Here is a 17820-nt window from a genome sequence, read left to right on the forward strand (position 1 = left end):
CTAACAGGCCTCTAAATATTTAGCTGGTAGTGACCAATAATGCAGTATAGTAGGCTGGCAGTGACAGGAAATGTAATTTAAAGGCTATTAGTGACCAAATATGTAATAAAGTATGAAAACTAGCTTTAATATAATTCAACAGTGGGCCAGTAGCAACCAGCCCTGCAATGTATTAGAATAGTAACCTTAAAATAATTAAATGTTAGGCTGGTAGTCACCAACAATGCAAAGCAGTGGGGCTGCAGCAACTGATTAAAATTAAATAATACACTGCTTTTTTGTTTTTTGTTTGCTGGTAGTGACCGACAATGTAATACCACAGCTTTGTAGCAATGAAAAAGTTATGTTATAGGCTGGTAGCAACTAAAAATGCAAAAGGCTGGTAGACCCAAAGTTAAAAAGTGGTATATAAGGACCAGCCATGCAATACTGTGTGTTGCTAGCCACAGAAATAGGTTGGTGGCAATGCACAATGCAATTAAGTAGGCCAATAACACTCAGAAGTTAACCAATAGGCTGGTAGTGATGAAAATGCACTGCTGCAGTCCGGTTGTTACCAACAAATTTGGCGAACAGGCCAGAATCAACAAACAAGACAATAAACCAAGCCTTTAGTGACCAAAAGTTCAAAACATGTGTCAGTAGTCACAAAGCTTGTGGAATGTACGTCAAATGGCGGTGGTTAGGATTGTAGGGGTAATCGAGATCAGTGTACTTGGGTGTTGATGACAGGGTGGGCCATCTGGTGGTGGAGGTGAAGAGGAAGAGATCAAGGATCATATGATGGAAAAAAGCACATTTACTGAGATTCATGCCCCTCAGCTTAGTATTCAGGTTACCACCTTTGCGGCATGATAACACATAATTTGATTTGGAGTGCCCATCTTTACAAACGAATCTGCGCAGATCACCATGAACAGAGTATTATAAAACAAGATATTCTCACCATGGGAACAGAAGAATTGCATTCACTATAGTGGAATCAGCACTTGGATTCCATCACTCTTAAAGAAGCTGAAAAACCTCCATCCCATAAAGAATTTGAATGCAGCTGAACATGCACGATGACCTAGCAACTGACACGGCCAACTGCACACCACCTCACGGCCACCCACTTCGCAACCGCAGCATTAGTATACTGGCAGGTCCCAGTAAGAGTTAGTCTTCAGATTTGTTATGAAATGGTGCATGCAAAGTTATGTTAATGCCCACTTGCAAAGACTGTATGTGCCAAATATTTACCATTCTTTAATGTCGTAATGTCACAAATTAGGGACACAGGGTTACCAGCCCACACCTGCCACCATTCTGACTCACATCCACTGGCACACATCACAATACTCCTTTGATCAGCTTAAGCAATGCTGCAGGTTTCCATTCATGATGCAATACCAAAAGATATACACTGGCACATCAAGCACACATATCTTATCAAACCTGGACTTGAACATGGCAGACAGGGCCGATAGCTCTCTGGCCCCATATCAGGACCCTGCTGCCAAACCAAGAATGGAAGGTTATGGGGAGATATGTTAGGTTTCTCACACCCTTATAGGACTGATCTTCATCAACCCATAGATGTACACCATAACTGGCTACCACAACTTGGGAAATCAGCGGTCACTCAAATTCATCAGCATCTCAGAGTTACGTAAATGGCAGAGGTGTGCTGTAGGAATCCCAGGTAACATAACATGACATGGCATAGATCTGATAGCAAGGTAGACTGTACCATCTCACGGTGTTTGAAGATGGACCCTTGGTGGATAAAATAATGTATGGATTATTTAAAGTCATATGATGCTTTAAGTGCGAACCAAAAGAAAGCTTAAACAATATTACATAATCTGCTGGTTATTAGCATTTGCAATTTTTTATTGGCAATTCATCACAGGCTTTTTTACTATTATACACTCTTGTCAGACTTGCAGAAGCAGATGTAAAAAGAGATTTTGGCCCCCCTAAACTGAACAACTATTTCAGAGCTGAAAGAAGGCTTTGTCCAATCTCTAGTTCTTTGACATAATAATTTTTCTCTCTCTTTTTGGTTGGAGATGGATACCTTGGATGCCAGCATGGTATCTTTATTGACGCAGTAAACACATTAAAGGTCTTGCTGTCATTGAATAATGAATCTATGTGCCAGGTAGACTTTTTTGATTATCTAGGTCTTAGGGTCAGGGGTGAAAGCCATTTGTATTTGTATTTTTTTAAAACAATTTTTGTTATTTTATTTTAAAAAACATAACAATTTACAGACTTGCATAAACATGTACAACACATCTTACAACATGAACTAATCGTCTGCTTTACCCACTCCCCCCAAATCCCCCACCCCTTGCCTGGCCTACATCGCACCTAATAGTTCAATCACCTCAACATTCTATTCCTTAGCAACCCTTTTTTTTATCATTCTCCATCTGTACAGGTGTTTCCTGCGCACCTACAGTACCCCGCTCATAAGTGGGCAATTCTGCCATTAACTGTCTCCAAGCACCTACTCACCCGTCACCTTGTTCCGTGTTCTGATGCACTGTCTCCTGCCACACCACAGTCTCTGCGTTTGCCCATTTCACTGAAGGTCTTGCATGTGCCCTCCATCCCATCATTATCCTTCATTTTGCAAGTATATATATGCCAAATCCTTGAGCTTACTAATATGTCTCACTCTTTTAGGCCTCGTAAAGCTCCCCAGCAGGCAAGCTTGGGGGGATCCAATATCCAGGGTGATACCCACCCGTGCTAACACTTGGGCTATCTCTCCCCAGAATCTGCCAATCTCTGTACAGGCCCAAAACATATGAACCAGATCGGCATTAATCTCTCCGCACTTCGGGCATTGGTGTGCTGCTGCCTAGTTGAACTTTTCTATTCTGTTCGGGGTCAGATATGCCCTATGAGTCACATATAATTGAATCTGTCGTAAACTAGTATTTCTAGACACCTTTTTGTGGTACACCATGGCTCTAGTCCACATTGCCTGTGGTATTGGTTCCTGCAAGTCTGCCTCCCAACTCCGTCTTGTCTGCACCAGCTCATCTCCCATCTTGGGCATCAGTAGCTCATATATCCTCGAGACTTCATGATCACCATCTGATATATCATAAAATTTCTCTATCGTCTCATCTAACTGCAAGGGCACCCCAGACTCTGGCCATCTGCGTCTAATATTTCTTAAACGGCAGGACTACGTGGGTTGTTGCTCCCTGCTTTGCCCAGTGTTGTCTATCAGTTCCCCAAACTCCCTGGGTAACCCTTGTTCAAGCACATCTCCGACCGCTGCCACCCTCTTCAGTTCCCAGTATTTCCTCACATTTAACCGCAACTGCTCCTCAATCCCTTCCTGTGGAATTAGCGGGATTTGTGGGGAGTACAGTGTTGTGTTCCTCAGTAACTGACAAGCTCTATGCCACATTACACACCCCAGCCTCATCAGCCAGGGCGGATGTATTGCGTGCGAGTCAGTTATCCATATGACCTCTTTCAAAAAGAACGGTGCACTACCTGCCTGCAGTAGCCGTAATTCCGAAGTTTGCCCATCCAACAGCCATTTGGCCTCAAATCGCAACTGGCTAGTAGCAAAACATACCTCAAAGTTAGGCACCTTTATTCCCACCTGTCCATACGAGTTCTGAAGCTTCCCCAGTGCCACTCTACACCTCGAATTATGCCACAGAAAAATCCTACATATACCATGCAGCCTCTTGAAAAACGTTTTGGGTATTGCAAACGGTACATTTGCGAAATAATGAAGGAGCCTCAGCAGCACCACTTTCTTCAACAATGCCGCACGCCCCATCATGGACAACAGCAATCTGGCCCAGAAAGACAAGGAGGTTTCGATACCATCCACTGCTATCACTGTGTTCTGTGCATGCTCTGTCTTTGGATCATGATAAATGTCCACCCCCAAGTACCTAAATGTGTTTACCTGCTACTTGATTGGTAGCACCGGCAAGACCTGTACAGGCCTTTGAGCGTATCCTCCCAAAGGGATTGTATTTTATTTTATTTCATTTCTAAAGCGCTTAATAATAATGAACGGTACAATCACAGTAAGTAATGCAATCCAGGTAATAAGAAGACGCTAGACAGACAAAGCAGTCAGTTAGTGGAGAGAGCAGACAAGAGGTGGTTTTTGAGGTTCATTTGGAAAATGCATAAAGAGAGGGAGTGGGGATAGAAAGAGGAAGAGAGTTCTAGTATTTTGGAACGAGTAAGGCAAATCAACCTAAGTGAGAGGAAGAACAGGGAGGTTTGGGGACGGAAAGTAGGAACTGGTTCGGGGAATGCAGCACTAGGTAATGAGAGTAGAGTGAGATCAGTGAACAAAGGTAAAGAGGCGCAAGGCACCGGATGAACTTCAAGACAATAGAGAGGAAATGAAAAAGAAGACATTACTCAAAGGGAAGAAGAGACAGCAAAAACAAAGAAGAAGAAATGCAGGGAAGAGGGGGAAGAGAAAAGATGAGGTGAATATCAAACATATAGACAAAGCAGTGGGCAAGGTGAGATGCATGAAGCACGAATAGAAGGGCAGAGCAGCAATCAATGCAGGAGAAGACCAGAGAGAAAATTAGAAGCTTAGTGGCGTGAAAGGAAAGGTAGGGACGGGCACTATGAATATTAAATGAAGCGCAGTGGTTAGAGATATGTTAGAGATATGGAGAGAGAAGGAAAGAGATGGGTCAAAGATAACAGTGACAAGCATATGGTGCAAAACCAAAGACGAGATGGTGGAAAAGAAAGAGAGGGAAGAAGGGGAGGCGGAATGGAGTTAGCAGGGAAGAACAGGACCTGCGTTTTAGAGGGACTAAGATGAAGAAAGTGAGAGGACATTCAGAGTTGGATAGCGGAGAGACAGTTGGAGACAGTAGATCACAGTGAGTCTGAAAAGGAGGAAAGGAAAAGGTAAAGTAGATTTGGGTGTCGTCAGCATAAAGATGAAATGAAAGATTGTAGGAGGAAAGAAGTGCAGAGAGTGAAAGAGCGTACAGCAAAAAGAGGAGAGGACCCAATACAGAGCCTTGAGGGACTCAGTAAAAAACAGGAGAATGGGAGGAAGTTTTGCCAGCCCAGGTAACAGAATAGGAACAATTAGATAGGTATAAGCGGAACCACAGAGCCAGAGAAGCCCAGGGAAATGAGAATAGATAGAAGAACCTGGTGATCAACAGCATCGAATGTGACAGAAAGATCAAGGAGAATGATAACAGAAGATATTTTAGAGGTGGATGTCTTGGATGCCAGCATGGTAGCATTATTGATGCAGAAAACAAAATGAAGGTTTTATTGTCATTTACTATTGAATCTATATGCCAGGTAGATTTTGTTTTAATGATCTAGTTGTTAAGACGAGGGCCAATGGGTCATGTTCAATCTCATGGATAGCTGGAGCACTGCACTCAGCTACAGAAACTCTGGAATGTTCATATACATTTGGTGGACGGATTATTGGCCCGGGGAAGAAGTTTAAAAAGCCATGTTTACACAGCAATTTTATATGGTCCATAACTATGGGGTTATTTAAATATAGATTTGCTTACAGCCGGGAGAGATGCTTTACTTAAAATGTACTGTGTTTGCCCCTAAGTGTCTTTAGACCTCATTACATTTTGAACTGGGTTTGCACCCGATTTTTTTTAAACCAGTTTAAGGCCTCTTTTGTTGAGGCTTCATTTGAATAGCATATGATAAAGTAGTGGCACAAAAGACAAAGATACCGAAGCGCTTGCACACTGGATTATGTGCTGGGTTGGCAGCGGGTAATTGTATGGTGTGGGTATTTGGCCAACGTGAACGTGTGCCGAAAGTCTGTAATTTGAAATAGTGTACGCGCAACAGCGAATCTATATACAGGATCACAAATTGAATTTTTTACCTTGCTACTAACGCATGGGGCACGTAAACAACAAGAACACTCCAAGCCTCAGAAGAAGAGCTTTAGGCTCGAAATGCGTGTTAGGCTGACCTTGGAATGATTCAATTTACGTGCTTCTATGCATGAAAATCTTACATTGATTGGCACAGTGCGATTGTATACCTTGCAAATATTTGTTTGAATAGCATACTTGGTGCCTGATTCATGGAAAAATGTGCAAAGATCATGCAAAGCCTGCGTGCCTACAATGACTTTGCAAGATGCTGCGCGCAGAAGGAAATCTGCTTGCTTCGCGTATTCATGGAATTGTTCCCAAAAAGTAGGCCTATTCGCAAGTTGCGGCTGGAATGCCCCCGACACGCCCCCCATGCAAAGCCAAAACAGCCACATTCACCTACCTTTGCGGCCTTCCCGGGTGCCAACACACACACCCCATGAAAACTGGATTTGGTCCCCCACAACCAAGCCAACACCTCTGTGACAATGCACAGGGTCCTCCGTAACTGCAAGGGCACCCCGAGAACATGCGTACCGTTTCCCATAGTTCATGTCATATTTCGATCAAATTGCGTGCAAACCCCCGTAAACCGCTCCTGCCCCCAGTCCCCTGCCCTGCTGCGTACGTTCATCCCTAAATCCAATCGAAACCCCATCTGTGTGCACGCACCCCTAAATCCGAGATGTGAATCAACTACGCACTGCAAATCCTATGTGCAAGTGTCTGTATGCCTGCCTTCGAGTGGCGGAAACATCTAGGGCTTTGTGCTGGCATTTCGCAGGCGAGATGTTGCGTGGTGACATCCATTTATACAGTTTGTCGTGCGCATTTGTGGGCATGCTATAGTCTGCCTGCGGCCCGTCCCTCCTAACGCCCACTTTTTCTTCCTCATTTTGCGTGTTCTGACCCCATCTCCGGTCCCTGTGCAGGTCACGCCCACCTCCTGGTGGAGTTTAGCACAAGGCACTCAGCAGATCTGAGTGCCGTGCCGAGGAAGCGTGAAGTCCGCACAAAGTACAGAAAAGTGCAGCATAGACAATTCCATTAATCGATAAACAGGCTTTCACACGCGGTTTGGCATGGAAAATCCCTACTTACCATGCAATATATTTCATGAATCAGTCCCTTGATCTCTAAATACACAAACAAGTTTTTGATGAACAGAAATGATTTCCCAGAGCGTTCATAGTGGCATTGTCTTCCCAAGATCAGATCTCGTCTAATATGGCTTAACTTGAATCAGCTCAGGAACTCTGACCTAGCATCCGCCCTCGGACTACAAAAAGATTTGAAACCATGAACTCTGAATAATTAAATGGCTTTTAAAGAACTGTGTTAGTGGCATCTTGTCATCTCAATTTCTGATGTATAAGGCTATATGTAGTCCTGAACTATATTTGACTTTTGGTTAAATTAAGATTGCATATCTGCTTACATCTTCTCGAACTTTCATAAATTGCCAATTATTTGTACTATGCGTGATATCTATGATCAAAAGAGTATTTTTGAACTGATTTTAATGCATATGTTGATGCTGTTTGTATTGATGTGACTGCATTTTGATTAATGTAAATGTGCTGTGATTTTATATGATGTTTTTCTTTATGTGGTTTAATCGGGCATGTGTTATTTCTGAATAATAAATGATGATGAACAAAAACATGGTGGAACATGCTATTGTGTTCATGTGAAGAGAGATACAATCTACGGAATGCAATTCTCCAACATAGTAAGGATTGAGGCTCTGAAACACAGGTATCATTATTTAGAATGAGCATTGCCCACCACAAACATTGTTAATGGTTGTACAAATGTACAGCACTTGCCCATTAAATTAATCCATGATTTGAATGATGGTGTTTATCTCGTTTTGACTTTCAAGTAAAATAACAGGCTGCATTTATGTATTTATCTATGTTTGTATTGAATGTTAAAACACCTATGTTGTGGGAGTAGCAGAGGTTCCTTAGGGTACGAATGGAAGTAGAGTTGTGTAGAGTGATCAGCAATTGATGAGATGTTCTTGGAAGAGTAGGATCTTAAGGCAGTTCCTGAATAGTAGAATTATAGCGGCCCATCAGATATGCATTGGTAACGTGCTCCAGAGACAGGGTGGTTACCAGTTGAAGGCCTGGTTCCTAGTTTTTTTCGCTCTGAGTTATGTGTGTCCAGCCTGGTGATGTTTATGTGTTTGGTGGTTTGTTGACCTATGGAGATGGTGAGTTTCCTGGCAAGGTAGTCTTGGCTCTTTCAACAGGTTGAGGACACCTTATCCCTTTCCTTGACACAGGAAGCAGGACCCCTTGATCAATCTTAGCTATTCCCAAGATAAGCTGCTGCATCCTATCCAATTGTTTCAGAATATAGACTGGTTCTGGCCAAGGAGTGTCCTATTGTGAAACTCTCGCCTTTCTATCATTTTATGTCTTTCTAGCTCTATTGAAACCACACAAAATAATCATATGTTTGTATAATGAACATCCTACCACAGATAGTGGGAGTGTGAGAAGGATCCATTTTTTGATTTCATTATATCGTTTATTTCCCTAACTTTAATCATTCTTTATTAAAACATATTGCTGTTTGTCATGTTTGTGCAGAGGACAAGTGAACATCAATCAAAAGCGTTAGAAAGCTATCAACTTAATAGACTCCCCGTAGATCAAACGCCTACTTTCACAACGTTATCACATTGTATTGCCTTTCTGAAATTATTCACAGCTAAAAATTTGACAAAGTATTCATAAGAACATTATTCAACCTACGTGGGCTCCTTCAAAAAGTCATGAGTGAGAGGAGGGCAATTTACACTATTTGGGCAGACATTTTTTTCCTTCTTTAGAATTTTGTAACCACTGCGCTTGGGCTATCGCCCCAATCCAGCGGACAAACTGAGAGGACCACCAAACCCTAATATCTCTGTTAAGGGATGGGGAATGTATCTCTCTCCAGCTTGTGGATCCAACATAGACCCACAGAGGGACATAGCACTGTTGACTGAAAGAGATATCACGAGTAAACAGAGGTATATAGGCAAGCCATTACCCACCTCTTCTATCCAACAAGAGAGCCCACAGGAAATTGATGTGTAATATTAGAAACATTCCACCACTGAGACAAATTAGGTTATCCCCAATTGGACTGCAACATTAGCCTTGCAGGTAACGGGATGACCTCCACCCAAATGCGAAGTAAAGCAACTCCAATACTGATCTATTTTATTTCTGCAGTCACCTGTGAAATTAATTATATATTTCTATAGTCGGAAGTGATCAACAATGAAGTTCTGCAGCGGGTCTGAAACATGTGTGCAAATACAAGCAATTCATTGCTTTAATAAGACGTGGCATTGTTTTGATATTTTATTTAATTAGGGTGGGCCTAGTGTTGGAATGTGCCATTCCTAGAAGAGCTTCCCTTTTGATTCTTTCGGATGTCACTCTATTGGCGGATCTCTACTTTTCAAAGAAGGTTTGGCTACTGAGGAGCTTCATGCTTGCGAAATGGATGATCCTACGCGCATGGAACACCTTTAATTCCTTCTGTATTGATGATTGGGTAAGGACTCGTTCACCTTGTCCACGTACGAGAGGGTAATTTTCAAACACAGAGGGAGTCTGATAAATTCAATTATATATGGGGACTGTTCTTGGATGTATATGGCTGATGTGCTTATGGGATGTGTTGTTTGAAATCTTTCATCGATGTGATTTTGGTTGCACTGTTGGTATGACAATAGTGTCCTGTTGTATACATTATATGCATGATGTAAGATGTGGCATTGTTATGTTAGCTGAGAATCAATGGAAGTGGCAAGATGTGTCCCAAGTATTTGGCTATTTTTTAACTGTGTTTTCTTGGTAAGAAATTATGGTGTTTATGGATAAGTAATACATTTCATTATGAATTTGGGGTATTTGTCAGATTTTCAATTTTGATACTACCACATGCAGCAAATAGTACATGATGAGGGTTTAAATCCGTGTTATAATACCCCATTGATCAACTTGAACATCCTGTTCGCCAAATGCTGACAAAGCCTTTGCAAAGCTTTGCCATGATGTCGAAAAACACGCCTCTGATTAATCCACAGTGCAGAGACCCATGATACACAGAGCAATCCCAACTCAAATATTTCATATCTTTTACAAAATTCAAAAATCACTTCCCATACATATATACCGTTATGTGTGTGCGTTTTATACCTATTATGATCTCCTATCATGAGCACGATTCATACAGCTAAACTCCATGTGCACATATTGATGGCCTGGGGAAATGCCCTCCGTGTGACAATGTTTCATTGTTATGTTTCTACGCGCATGTAAATCTACAAATGTATCACCTCTACATGAAATAACACAAAGTAACTTAAATGTAACACTTATTCCATTTACCATAAATATTGTAATATTTGTAGCAATTTGCGAAAGCGACAGAAATTAGGATGATGACGTGTACACCCCCTGCCCCGTCAGTGTTATGATGCGCGAAGTTCGAACCTTTCCAATTTCCCAACAGAGGTATCATTTTATCTCCACACAACAGGTGAAGGTAAAATTATTTTGGCGTCCGACGCTAGCACATCTCTTTTACCTGTGTGCCACAAATTGCAGGGCTCTCACAAAGTAGGTGAGATTCTCATAAAGTAGCGCAGAGAATGTGCTCTTTTAATTTGCGCTTCTTTCTGAAATGCTCACGTCACTTTATTGACAAAGGTGACCTGAGCATTTCAGGAGGGGCTGGACAGTGGCACAAAGATGTGCTGCTAAGCCCCCTTACATACATTAATGCCGGGAACGAGTATGACAGGCTTCCAGCAACCACGTGGTTGCTGGTAGTGCATTTCACAAAAACGGGCCAATAAGGGGCCCGTCTCTGTCAAATTATCGGGGGGCGGGGAGGGGAGGAAGCATTTTCATACCTGTTTGAGGGATGAAAATGGTGTGACAGCCGTGGCTGTTGCAATTCAAATACAAATCATGACAGGGCCAGAAATTACCCTGCAATGATGTGCGCCGGGGAAGACCTTAATTTCTATGCATTTGAAGCGCATCCCGTTAGTGAGTTCATGGTGCGCTTTTAAATTCGCAGAAACACCACCCTTATTTGCACAAATGCACAAAGGGGGGAAAAATGACATCTGAATGTGCGCATCGCAGATACGCTCATACAGATGCCCTTTGAGAATTATGCTGCAACTTTTTTTGGCAGAAGTGAGGAAATGCGCTAACACATCTCCTCACTTGCATAAAAAAAAAGGCTTGCGAACCAAGCCCATAATGTCCAGAAGGTTAATTTCTGAGCATTCTGCGCATGGCTTCTCCATGCCACAACACATGCATTGCCCTATTGGTGGTCAGACTTGTAATTGGCAGCGGGGAATCTGTAATGGGTGCAGAACCGTAATGATTTCTCTTGCAATAACATTAAGGGAACTCCCTGAACTGTCCAATGCGGCCCATAGTGACTGATACTTATATCTAGAATACTGCAAGCAGGCTCTATTTCTCTGCTTCCATCATCTTCATTTTTATTATATATTCCGCCAGGAAGATTCATCGTCTATGCTTTCAACCATGGCGCTGTGGCTCAATGATTTAGTCCCAAATGAATCTGCAAATTTGGTTATTGGATTTGTGCCCAGAACTGAACAACATGAATTTTGAAGCCTCGTTAAAACTAATCTGCCTTTGTTAAAACTAACAAATGTTATGGAACAAGAAAATACATATTTTCAAACTTGCATTTTGGAGCAGCAATACAAAATGTGCAAACTTAATTTTTCTAGATTTAATTTTCTAAATGTTTCTGTTTTGAACTTTAATGAATAAGTCAATTACTAGAAGCCTGAAAATTTTCTGAGGAAACACACACACACGCATGCACGTACACACAGTAGAGGTGGGTGAGCCTGGCAAGGCCCGGGCCGGCCTAGGCTCCAACGGGGGCTCCACCCCGACCCTGCTTTCGGGCCAGTACCACCGGATGCCACAGGCCTGCCACGGGCCTCACCATGGCAGCCCAGTGCAAACTTTTTTTAAATTGGCATACTGTCCCGTTTTGCCTGCGCGGCGTGGGAAAAATTGAAAGAAATGCCCATATATGAAATCAAAATAAACCTGCCCCTGATGGTGGCTAGCTACGGCCACATACATTTTTTTCCTTTTTCTGGGGGAACCAGGAATTTCATGGGCTCGGCCTGTGGTGGGCTCCTAAAGTCAGACCTGACCCCGAGGCTTGACCTTGGCTCGGCCCCACCCATGAAATCCCTGGCTCCCCCAGCTCTAACACACACACGCACACCCGAAGAGAGGGTCCCGGGAATGCCCCGCCTCACCCCCAGGTATATGACGGGACACAGAGCCAAGAACACACAGATACCCATCTTATTTCAGACGGATCCCAAGTGCACCAATGGCTGACTTGCACACAGAAAGGTATCCCCTCAATCCTCCATACAGACCGAATCCAGTATATGTCTTTACAGGTATAGGGGAAGAAACAGATATTGTGGATGGAAACACCCTAACGGACAGTCTCGATTAAACACAAAGCAACCATTGTACTGATGTCCTTAGAGACACCACAACATAGCAACGTTAGACATGAAGCACAATCGCAACCCTGCACCACATTGCACAAACGCACATTAGCCAAATGCAGTAACGCAGAAACACAAGGCAACATGGGATCCTGAGCAAGCTTGCAGATGCTTATAGCAATACATCCTATGGGACTACAGGAGTATATATGGAGCCTGGTAGGAAAACGTGTGACTAATATATAGGAAACCTAGAATAACACGAATGATGTAAAAATTGCATTATAGGTTTAAGGAAAATTAAAGAAGGACTCAAGCCACAGACAAGGACACTTTAGGAAAGATCCTACTAAGGCGATGAAAGCAGAAATCTCCGAAATAGTCTCCTTTGCATTAGAGAGAGGTTGGATAACAGAAAAGAAGCCAGCCTTCCTTACTACAACACAAGGCAGAACACTATGCCTCTATGCGCTACCTAAAATACATAAGGATGCAGTGAATCCTCTAGGTAGACCCATTGTGTCAGGTTGTGGCTCCATTTTGGAGCCCCTGTGCAGGTTTATAGACGTGTTTCTGAAACCAATGATCACGACTACAGATTCTTAACTGCGGGATACGACTCATACCATTCAGGTTTTTGAGAACCTAGATTTCAACCCTACATCCCTGTTACTGGTAAAAATGGACATTAAGTCCTTATATACCAGGATCCTTCAGCTGGCCGCCTTAGACTGCATCTATGATTACCTCATAGAGACGAATCTGCAGTCCCGGGTTCCACCTGAGTTCATTATTGAATTAATGACATTGGCCCGCTGCAAGAACTTTTTGGTTTTCAATAATCAATTTTACTTGCAGACAAAAGGGACCGCTATGGGCGCAACTTTTGCCTCTAGTATGGTGATTCTATATATGGCCTCCTTTGAGAAGAAATACATCTCAAATGCATGCAACCCATGGCTGACCCATATAAAATGGCGGTGCCGATTTATCAATTACATCATCTTTATATGGGAGGGCAGCGAAGAAGGCCTTGTGAATTTCTTCTCCTGGCTCAATAGCTGTGATGCAGATATTCAGTTCACTATGGAGTTTAACAAGGAAACCGTACACTTCTTAGACCTAGATATCAGCCATACCAATGGCAAACTTACATGTAATCTGTTCCGGAAGACAACAGACCACAATGCCCTTTTACATTTTACCAGTGACCATCCAGTACATATGAAAGAGAACTTACCCTACGGGCAATTTTTACATCTACACAGAAACTGTACGTCAATTGACAATTAATATAGCAATGCATAAGCTTTGGGGGAAAGATTCAAGCGCAGAGGATACTACCCTAAAAAACATATATCCGAATCCAGAAAGCATTCATGGTTCACGTGCCGAGAGATGATTCTCAGTCCTCAAGAACCTCAGCAAAAGGTTACGGAAACCAGGCTTACCTGTGTGATTACACATGGACCTCACACTTTTGATATTAAAAATATAATTCGTAAATATTGGCCCTTGGCCAGATTAAATCTACATGAGGAACCAGTACCTAGATTTGCCTTCAAGAGATCCCGAAACCTACGGGAACATCTGGTACACTCAATGTTCACCAGAGAAACCCCACGTGCAGGTCCTTGGAACCTACGAGCAATAGAGGGGCATTTCCCATGTGGTTCATGTGCGGCCTGCAAGTACGCCAGGACAATGCAAACTTTCATGATTGGAAGTAAAACCTTGGTCCTAAAAAATGTCACCAACTGCAAGTTGGCGCAAGTGGTTTACTGCATAGAATGCCCATGCTGGCTCTGGTACATGGGAAAGATTATGAGTAATATCAAAATTCGCATCTCGGAGCACCGGTCTAGAATCAGGTCTAAAAACACGTCCTCACCATTAGTAAAACACACTTAACTGCGGGACATTCGCCAGATGATCTGCTATGGTGGGTACTAGAGAGAGTCAGGACTGGTCCTTATATACAGCAACATGTACTTAATCTTGAGTGTAGATGGATCCACCAATTGGATAGCGTGGAAAAGGGCATAAATTTGCAATATTTACCTCCCCCATGATACCTATTTTGTTGCCAAGGGGAATATTTCCATGCAATGTTTTCATTTAGGAGTCGTTCATGCATTAATCAGCTATGGAAAAGGCTGCCCGTGTTTCTCATCTACACACACGAGGCCGTACACCTGTTCCCCCGTCTCCACACCAAAATGTGGAAAGCATTACCAATTAAATGCTTGAAGTCAATACTGACATATAGCGTCTAAACATACACATTGATATTGGCAATATCTGGGATCGGGTCCCATTATACAATCGCCATTACCTCGTATTGGCTGGAGTAAAAACAGTGTGATCTTTATGTCTGTGCCCCTGAATGGGGTGCACAAGTAAGGCTGCATTTATTTTTAACACAGCGTTCACCTTTTTGGCTGTTTGACTCGCCGCATTTTTACCTTGTGCAAGGCATGGCTCGCTATGGATTCTTCTTTTCTTTTCTGACTGCCCGGCATAAAAATTAACTGGGGTGGTGAAATGGGAGCGTTCTGATTGGCTCCTTTCCACACACCGTTCAGCAGCATGATATCACTCCACTCGTGATTGGTCGTCAAGCGGCGAACCCACCCACGCAAAACTGGCACTCTGATTATTTCTATCCGTAATTTAGCAATGGTGCAGGCTACGGCTTTCCCGCGGCAATCTGTATGCTCCATTATGAGCAGTTAAAGAAATTAGAGGAGTCTACAGCGCCGCTACTCTACTATATAGTCCTTAGATTGCAGATCCACTCTCAGCCGACAGCAACACGTTGGACACTGGTATCAACTAACTTTACAGGTAACGTCCATATCAATCCACAGGGTTCTGTGGAGAACGTTCTCTCCTTCTTCCCTTCTTTCACACATCCACATGAGACGAAAGGGAGTTTGCTTTCATTTAGAAGCAATCCTCATTATGGCCATTTTCTGTTTATATCTCCCACACAGACCAGTCTGGCCGCAACCACAGGGTGAATGGTCAAAAACCAGCCGCAAAGAGTTCTCTGCCCTCAGGCGTATGCCACCCGCACCCAGGTTGGCTCTCCATTCTCCCCGCAGATTCAACATGAGCTGAATCTGGGCAAGTTTTACAAAGTTTTCTCCAACGACCTTCAAACGGAATTATCAATCTTTCTGAATGTTAGACCACATGTTAGACCACATGGCTACAGGTTGGGTTTAGACACAAATTAAACATACAAACCACTTGTAGGCGTGCTTTATAGGTCCTTGAAAACACGTGCACAAGGAAGCTGCAGCATCAGATGGTTCTTCCACGCCGGTGTACTTATTGGTTGTTTCATTCCAGCCCCAGCTGCTCCAGAGGGACCCAGCATCCAATTCCAGATTTATTGGCTCTCACCTCACAGTAAGAACCATGTTATGCCTAAGGGGGGTCCCCTTCGATTGCCCGTAACACCAACTGTAGCTATACTCTCCCCTGTAGATTCAATACTGTATTTATGTGTTGCCACCTACACACAGCCCATGCAAAAATATTACTTCACCCCTCTTTTTCTTCACAGGGTCCTCACATTCTGCCTGACAAAGGTGGCTTTACTGGCTTAAACCCGCCACTGAAACACAATAACAGCAAGGGGATAAAGGTGGCGTTTCGGATACCACCCGTACTGAACAAACCATTGTGCTCTACCTCAGTTTACTTGTTCATTTTTCCCATGCCCGCGTAGGCAGACGCAATGGCGATTCCTCCTATAAAACAAAATTGACATTAGCACTTTATGTGAATGAAAACATAAACATCCTTGAGCCATATATAAGGAACTCTATTACTTCTTTCAGTTGTCTTTATTCTTGAAAGACTGCAAAATTGGATAAAAATATTATATTGTAAAATGGAAATTGTAAATCCTTTTTACGAAAGATGTCAAGATTATAAATTTGGTGTTACAATCGTTTAATTGGTTTGCTTTGATTCAATCGCAAACAATTGTCAGATTAAGTAGGGTTTATGCAACCTGTCCTTTATTCTTTCCTATACTTTATGTGACCATTCTGAGGTCACTTACACTATCTCCACCCTGGGTTTTGTCTATTTATGAACCTACACTTTCTCTGCTCAAGTGTGTTTTTCTTACTTTGCCTATAGAGATTTACATCTTGAAAGTATGATAAATGGTTTTGTGTTTCCTCTTATTTTCTTTGTTCAAAATTGAGAATGCTAAAGTTTTCTGTTTGTTTTTTCTGTATAGATCACTTTACATGTTGTGCTCCCTTGTTTTATGTTAATACATTTTTCATGTAGAGCAATAACAATTTTCTATTTTTGTAAGCTGTGTCGAGGTGGCTCATTGGCACAAAATACTTGTCTAGATTGGGAGTTGGTGTTGTCCAAAACCACAGGTTTATGTTTTCCAAACACTGTACCATAACAGTATTTTTACTTTTCTGACACAGACGAGGACAGAAACAGGAGGATCAGGATGCAAGCTGTGCAAGCTGAGTACACAGCCAAGGTCAGAGATAAACAAGTCACATTCCAAACTCAAGACAACAAGGGACCAGCTGCACAAAATGCAAACAAATCCTCATAATTACAGACCCAAGAGCTCGATTGTGTGGTCCACTAACACGTGATGCAGTTGAACTAGAAAATGGGCATTCAAGTGTTGCAACGTAGGAGCACACTCTCATAGGCAAAGGTAGTACACTACCAAATACAATTCAGACACATTGGGCCTCATTATAACATAGGCGCTCCTGTAATGAAGGGTGCCGGTACGGGACCGGCACCCTTCATTACAGGATGCCCTATTACGAGGTTCCCTTGCGGGACCCAGAACAGACGTCTGGTAAAACCAGACGTCCTTTCCGGGTCCCACGAGGGGACCAAGGAGCTAATAATGGGCCCGTTATTAACAGGCCCGTTATTAGCTCTATCCCCATTCCCATTGAGCCCTATTGGGGCTCAAATGGGAATGGGGAATGGTTCTGTGCATGAGGAATTACCGGTTCCTCCAAGGTCGGAATGACCTTGTAATTCCTCATTCACAGACCCCGGTATTGGAGCCCGGTATGGAGGCAGCCATGGCACTAATAGCACCATGGCTACCTCCATACTCGTAATGAGGCCCATAGTCATTTTACATCACCTTGAAGAGGTGCACAGAGGGCTGAGAACCGAGTCGGGTCCCAGGCCTGGGGAGACCAACTCCAGCCAATCATGAGACAGAACTCAAGGGGTGGACGGCAGGGGGCAAGTGTTAAGCCCACTACTCTGCAACAATATAATAGATAGTTTCTTGGGGATGGAGCAGGTCCGCCACCTGACATGCAAGGATCAGTGAAATAACCTCTATAGGGGCTTACTATAGGGGTTACCACTCTC

This window comes from Ambystoma mexicanum, chromosome 2p (genome assembly GCF_040938575.1).
Source record: "Ambystoma mexicanum isolate Mex_15411 chromosome 2p, UKY_AmexF1_1, whole genome shotgun sequence".
NCBI lineage: Eukaryota > Metazoa > Chordata > Amphibia > Caudata > Ambystomatidae > Ambystoma > Ambystoma mexicanum.